The sequence below is a fragment of the Rattus norvegicus genome, chromosome 7, assembly GCF_021556685.1.
Source record: "Rattus norvegicus strain SHRSP/BbbUtx chromosome 7, alternate assembly SHRSP_T2T, whole genome shotgun sequence".
In the NCBI taxonomy this organism is placed as follows: Eukaryota; Metazoa; Chordata; class Mammalia; order Rodentia; family Muridae; genus Rattus; species Rattus norvegicus.
This window is the reverse complement of record NC_141540.1, coordinates 79,305,001-79,312,245: the sequence shown is the minus strand read 5'-3', so window position 1 is coordinate 79,312,245 and position 7,245 is coordinate 79,305,001. Positions and strand designations below refer to the sequence as shown.

Sequence of the window (7,245 nt, the reverse complement as noted above, 5' to 3'; positions counted from 1 at the left end):
GCCTTCTCTCCCAACTGATGCTGTCCATTGTCACAGAGAAATTATCTAGGACCCAGAGAAGTATGCTGTGGGCACAGAATAAGAACCGGTGCCCTCGGCAACGCTGAAGGCTCCTCCAGTGACCGTGGGAATGGACTGGCCAGGAATTTATGAAACCTTCTGTGGACCTTGTGGGGTTTGAGTTTCAGGAGAAAGAGTTAGAACAAGACCTCGGTTCTCAGCGAGGTCTCAAAGCCATAGGAATGGGCAGCCAAGCACCAGAACCAGTTACAACACAGCTCCAAAGCCGTTTCACAGTTTCTGAGGCCTTCGATAATGTACTGTGGACATGGCTAGCACAGTCCTTCCCTGTACTGCAACCGAGGCAGGATCTTAGACCGCGGGGGCCTCTCCTGCATGATTGGCTGTATGAACTACAAAGGAAACATCTAGTCATTGACCAGACCTTTCTTTTTTAAATTTAGTTTTATGTGCATGGGTGTTTTGCCTGCATATATTTTCAAACCATGTGTGTCCCTGGTACCTGCAGAAGCCAGAAGAGGTTGTCAGATTCACTGGAACTGTAGTTACAGATGGTTGTAAGCTGTCGTGCGGGTGCTGGGAATTGAACTCAAGGCCTCAGGAAGAGCAGCCAGTGCTTCTAACTTCTGAGTCATCTCTCCAGCCCCAGTACAAACCTTTCTTGGGCACCAGCTATGGGCCAGTAGAGAAAACCTTCAACAGCCAGTTCCTGGGAGCATGCATTAGATAGGATGCAGTTTCTCCCTGTACTGGTCAGCTATGGTGGCTGTCACAAGCTCTCAGCCTGGGCCGTCTACAGAAAAGAAGCACTGGTCAGTAGCTCTGTGGCCGGTACACTGCAGAGGCGTTTGCTCCTGGAGGCTGTGTGGAATCATCTGTTCAACGCCTTTCTCCAGCTCCTGGTGCTTTAGGGTTTGGAGTTCCTTGGCTTGTGGAAGCATCGCCAGACCTTGGCTCCACTTCACAAGGTGTCTTCCTGCCAGAAATTTTCTTTCCTTCTCTCTCTCTCTCTCTCTCTCTCTCTCTCTCTCTCTCTCTCTCTCTCTCTCCCTTCCTCCCTTCCTTCCTTCCTTTCTTGCTTGTGTTTGTTTTTGTTTTTGAGATAAGGTTTTTCTGTGTAGCCTTGGCTCTCCTGGAACTCACTCTGTAGACAAGGCTGGACTTGAACTTGGAGATCCGACTACCTCTGAGTGCTGGGATTTAAAGGTGCATGTCACCACACCTGCCGAATTTTTCTTTTGTGGAAGGACACGGCCATTGTATCGAGGCACCTGCTCGTGGCCTCATCCTAGTCTGATCATTTACCAAGGCTGTTTCCCTGAGAAGATGTCTTCTTGGGCACTGGGGGTTAGAATTCCAGCATGCCATTTTAGGGGTGAGCATAGAACCTTCTCTGGGAAAGCAAAAACTGGTGTGGAGGAGAGCGTTGCCCCCGGACACTCCAGTTTCTTACAAGGTCTTCTGTGACCACCTCTGAATGGTGAGACCAGGTCACAGTCCGCTCCTCACGGTCTTGCTAGCTAGGATTTTAGTGTCTGACCCCTGCCTTGGATAGGCATGGAAAGTACTGTGGGTTTTCTCCCAGTGCAGTTAGAACATTCCAACGACTCATCTAAACAAGGCAACAGAAATCCACTGTGTAAGGAAGGACTTGCAGGCTTCTTTCCAAGGAGCCCCAGAGGGGTGGGGCAGCAGCATCTTGTCTCCTCCTTGTGCGGCCCATGTTAGAGAACCAGCATCTCATGTTTAATAAGCACTTCCTGTAAGCCAGGCAACTCTGCCTTTATTACCTATAGGCTATTCATGTGTGGTACACGTGTGGTTGCTTCTCTTCTTCCATCACCTGTTTCAAGGCAAACATGGGTAATTTTTGCTGTGATTGCCTGTACTCATCACGGGCCCAGTTTCTAATCTCTTGTGTTGCCTGTTTGAATCCTTACAACAGCTCTTGAGATGAGATGGCGCTCACGCCCCTACCACAGATGAGAAGACAGAGGAACAGGGGGGCGCAGGAACTTAGGAAAGACACACTGAGCTGACTCCTGGTGTTCATGTACAGATGATGGAGTGAGAGCTGGAGGCAGAGCCTTCCTAGCCACTGTTGATGGACAGTGGTGAGCCCTGTAAGCTGCTGCCCTGCTGCCCCTGACTGGCACGTCCATTGTGTGCTGGCAGTTGTGCTGTGGGCACACGGCAGCCTTGCCTCTTAGAGGCATTCTGTCTAAGTGCTTGAGGACCCTGAGAAGAAGTGGGGGACGGGGGGAGAAGGCACTGGAGCCAGCCTGGAGCCTCTGTCTGCGTAGGTGGCTGAGGAGAGACTACGTCAGAGGGTTAGCTCCTGAACTTCTGACCCTGCTGGGTGTTCACAGATGGCTCCCTGCAAGGGCAGGGAGGGCCTCACGCTGGTCCCTTGCCAGGGTGCTGCTACACACAGGGCCAGGCTGTTCCCAAGCTTCTTCCCTGGAGGCCATGTGGGTGAGAGAGCAGACCTTTCTAGCTGAGCTGTATTGAGAATATGGTTCAGGCCCCTGACATGTCTAGAGAGACAGAGACCTGGGACTCTGGTCTGCAGAGTTGAGGTGGTTTGGTTTTTTTGTTTGTTTGTTTTGTTTTGTTTTTGTTTTTGTTTTTAAGATTTATTTGTTGTATTTACATGAGTTCACTGTAGCTGTCTTCAGACACACCAGAAGAGAGAAGAGAGCATCGGATCCCATCCCAGATGGTTGTGAGACACTGTGTTTGCTGGGAATTGAACTTAGGACCTTTGGAAGAGCAGTCAGTGCTCTTAACTGCTGAGCCGTCTCTCCAGCCCCCTAGAGCTGAGTTTTGAGTCTTACTATGCAAAGAATGGAGCAAGTGGTCATGACTCTGTTGGTACCAGGGACACCTGTGATTCCCGGGAATGCTTAACTGGCTCTAACACTTGACTTTCCAAAGGAAGCAGGGCGCATGCTAGCATCATGAGGGTTGGGGTTTGTAAGTGTGAATCCCCCACTGAGTTCCTGCTCCCAGACTCTAGGCTTTAAATTGGGGAGGAGGGCAGGAAACAGCAATAAAGGGCCAGGTGTGATGGCAAGTACTTAGAGTTCTGTTTGGGTTTTATGGCATGAGAAGTACATGAGCCCAGACGTTTGGGCCTCGCCTGGGCAACACAGCTAGACATGATTTCCTTCAACCTGATTCACAATCAGGTAAGCATACAATGTCGTTCTATCTGCTAGCAGTACAGTCCATAAAAACACAAAGAAATAAGAAAGAGAAGGAAAAAGAAATTATCCATGGGAAGTCTTTATTATAAACTATGAAATATGAAGTTAATAAAAAGTTGCAGAAATGATTCCAAAAATCAATAATGTTCCAGAGCTTTAAAACTGGATTAATTTCATAATAACAGGAGAATATTAATGTGTTGTAGGCTCTTATTCCTAAGCTTCTCCCCATGAATAAGCAGAAAAGGGGGACATTTATAGAATTTAAAAATAAAACAAGGGGCTGCCCGAGTTTCCAGGCATTCTATTAAATTTGAATTCTTGATAAGTACCAACCCCATTTTAAACATATGTCTCAAATATTTCATGAGACGTGTACTGATACTAAAAAGTTATTTCCCTAATGCTCAAATTTAACCAGCTACCCTGTATTTCTGTTTACTCCAACAGGCTACCTTAGGTCTGTTCTTGAATCCATCTGAGGAGGGGTTGGCAAAGGAATGAGAGTTGAAACAGCTGTTGGGTAGACCCTAGGGATTCCAGGCCTCTGAGGCTGATCCTTGGGCTGCCACTTGGGGACCCGAGAGCTCCCATACTTCTTCTCACAGCAGCATTTCCCTGGAGGGAGCAGACTGGCCCCACAGCTGCAGTGGGGAGCCTGTAAAATACCTTCAAACAAGTCAGAAGAGAGGAGCCCAGAAGTGGCACAGTTGACAGTCACCACAAGAGAGTCCACCAGGCCTGATCACAGGTGCCTGGCCTTGGATATGGCGGACCAGCCTTGCCACCTGGGAGGTTAGTGACACTAAGCCACATCTCCAGTGACCCAATAACTCCAAAGCCTGCTCTGACCTTCCTTCGAGCCCAGCTGTTCAGCCCATCCTCTTACTAAATTCCCCTACATTCTCCAAAGCTGAGGTCATGGAAAACTCCCCCCCTCCGGCGAGGGGGGTGCGTGCTGCCAGGCTGAAGTGCCAATGAGATTAGCTGGGTGGTTTGTGTAGCTGTGGAGGGTTGTGGGTGCAGGGAGAGAGTCACCTAGGCTCCCTAGAAGCCAGGGAGAGAGTCTAGCAGTTTACCCAAAACAGGAATGAAGCTTCTCTGAGGACTCCTCTACTCCAGTGCTGTAGGGCAGATACTCTGGGTCTTCCTGCTTATCCTGTACTGTGGGAGCTACTCCAGGTCCTTTCTGGTGAACAGCAGCCAGGGGAGGGTGAGAGCCAGGGGCAGACCTGCCTGGGAGGCTTCCGTGGGGCCCTGGGAGGGAAAGAAGGAAGAATGGCTTCGTAGAGATGCCTTTAGGCTCATTTTAAAAGATGACAAAACCAAGACAGAAGTTGGGGGCTTTCTGCAGTTAGCAAGTGGTGAGGAGTACCTGTCAGGTCACCCCAGCACTAGAACTCAGCCCATGACAGGACTCTCTGCTGTTCCAGAACATCCTGTCTTCCTGCAGAGGGAAACACCTCCTGTTAGCTCTGTCAGGCTGTGTAGTCATGTCCCCTGACACCCACTTCCACAGGTTGGTCTGCAGCTGTGAAATTTCCACTAGAAAATAATGCTGAAGGGAACTGGTGTATTTGTGTGAGCATGCCAGCAACTCAGTCCCTTGGGCCCTCAGCCCTGCTCCCACAGAGCTTGGTATGGTGTGTGGGCTGGGCTCCAGGGGTTTGTGTGTTGATGATTGTCCCTCCTCTATGCCCTTGGGGAGTCTCATTTGAGGAATCCTGACAGCCTGATGACCAATCCATAGTCCCGTGTATGTGATTGGCCAGGTTTGAGATATCTGCTTCATGGTATCTCCCCGAAAAGGGACTCAAGAGGTTGACTTGCCCCTGTGCCCTCTTCAGTCCTTCACAGAAGGGTCAAGCTTCACCCGTCTTTCTTGCATTGGGATTGTCTCAGTCTCTGAGGGCCCTGTGGCTATACCTCCTCTAAATTCTCTCCCACAGTTGATGGCAAGAAATTTCTGGTAGTTTTGTGTGCGATGGAGAGAGAATGAGAGAAAGGGCTGAGGGAGGGTTACTCAGAGAGAGGTGAGGGGGTAAGGATCAGGCTTAAGGGCTTCCAATCATGCTCTCATGGTATATACATTTGCCTGGGGAGACTGATGCAGGGCCTCCCAACCGGGTTTGCTTAGAGGATAGTCAAAGGAGTGCAGGCCACCAACCCAGGGCCAGTGCTCCAGCACCTCCTAGCTCAGGGGTTACTAAGCAGCACTCCTCCCATCCCACAATAATTTGCAGCCCCTCTAAACACCCTGCCCACACAGTGCCTTCTCTTACAGTATGAATTTAGAGCCAGGCTGTGGAGAGTTCGAATCCCAGCTCTGAAACTTACCAGACTTGGAAACATGACTTAACTCTTTGTAAACCTCCAACGTGGGGTTCTGAGTACCAGATGTCTGCCTGGCTGTGGGGGTTATGCCAGAAGTCATGACAGCTGGCTGCTTGTCACTGTTCCTAATGTGATGATGTGACAATTGTCTCTCTTTTACCTTTCCTCCCCCATATTCAGCTGAATCTCTGCCAAGTGCTGTCTTCCATGGCCTCAGCAGCATGGAGATCCTGGGCAGCCTGGGGAGCCTCAGCGGCAAGACCCACCCAGCAAGGTGTGGTGAGAAGGGAGACAGAGCAGAAGGTTCCCATGTGAACAAACCAGAGAGCGCCGGTGACCTCTCCCGAGATTCTGAGGAACACTGTTTCCACTGACTAAAGGAGAGAAGGTAGGGAAGGCCTCCTGGGAGACACAGGGACACAGGACAGAGCCAGAGGCTCAGGTCTCTAATGGGGTGGCCGAGACCTTATTTTGGAAAAGGGTCTCTGATGATATAATTAAATATTTCAAGCTGACAACAGCCTGACTTCTCTGGATGGATATTAAGTCTAGTGTTAAGTGTCCTTACAGAGGCAGAACAAGAGAATTCACAGGAGGCAAAGGCCATAAGAAACAAGGCAAAGCCTTGAGCTAAGCCTTGGTGAGCCATGAGTCTAGAGACATCAGCAGCTGAGCAGGACAGGAGGGGGTGGGTCCTCCTGACACTTGACTTCTGGCCCCCCAGAACAATGAGACCATTTTCTATGGTTTTAACTATCTAGCCTGGGTTTTTTTACAACAGCGGCAGGGACCTAGCACCGATCTCCACTGCTAGATCCCTTAGCAAAAGCCCAAGTCAGCGAGGGTGCTTGTCTTGGTTAGTATTCTGTTAACTTGGCACAAGGTGGAGTCACCTGAGCAAAGGAACTCAGCTGAGAAAATGCCTCCATCAGAATGCCAGTGTGGGACGGCCCAGCCTACAGGGGCAGAGCCACTCCCAGGACCATGTCCTGAGTGGCATAAAAAAGCAGGCTGAGCGAGCGATGGAGCAACCCCATCAGCAGTGTTCCTCCACAGTCTCTGCTTTAGTTCCTGCTCGACTCCTGCCCCGACTCCCCTTCATGACAACATAAGCAGTGAGGGGAATAAGCCCGATGCTCTGGGTCACGGCATTCTTTGACAGTGATAAGAGCACTGTAACCACAGAACAAGGGTGACTGTGATGACAAACACTTAGCTCTGGAGGTCAGGAGTCGAGCTCAGGATGCGGGAGCTCAGGCTAGTGGAGGCCTCTCCGGGCATGCTCTCACATAGCCTTTGGATGCTGCTGCCTGCACGCAGGAAGCTGATCCACCATCTCTCAGGTTTGTCTTTTCTTTGAGTCAGGGTCTGGGTCTCGGTCTGTAGCCCAGGTCTGGCTTCAATTACATTCTTCCTGCGTCTACCATGACTCATGTGCCATTGTGAGTGTAGAAGTCAGAGGACAACTGGAAGGTCAGTCCCCTCCTTCCATAGCTTGGTTTCGGGGTTGGGGGGGTTGGGGGCTCAAGGCGTTTGGCTTGGGAGCAAGCACCTTTACCTGAGCCACCTTATGGGCCTTGATTTCATTTATTTTGTTCCTCTGTGTGTGTGTGTGTGTGTGTGTGTGTGTGTGTGTGTGTGTGTGTGGTGTGCATGTGTGTGATGTATGGTATGTGCATGC

At 50.3% G+C, this 7,245-nt stretch overlaps 1 pseudogene; it reads left to right on the top strand.

Annotated features, from left to right (window-relative positions):
- Window positions 1–3,182: 3,182 nt before the first annotated feature.
- LOC148004768 (E3 ubiquitin-protein ligase RNF149 pseudogene) overlaps window positions 3,183–7,245 on the top strand; it is a 7,888-nt pseudogene continuing 3,825 nt past the window's right edge.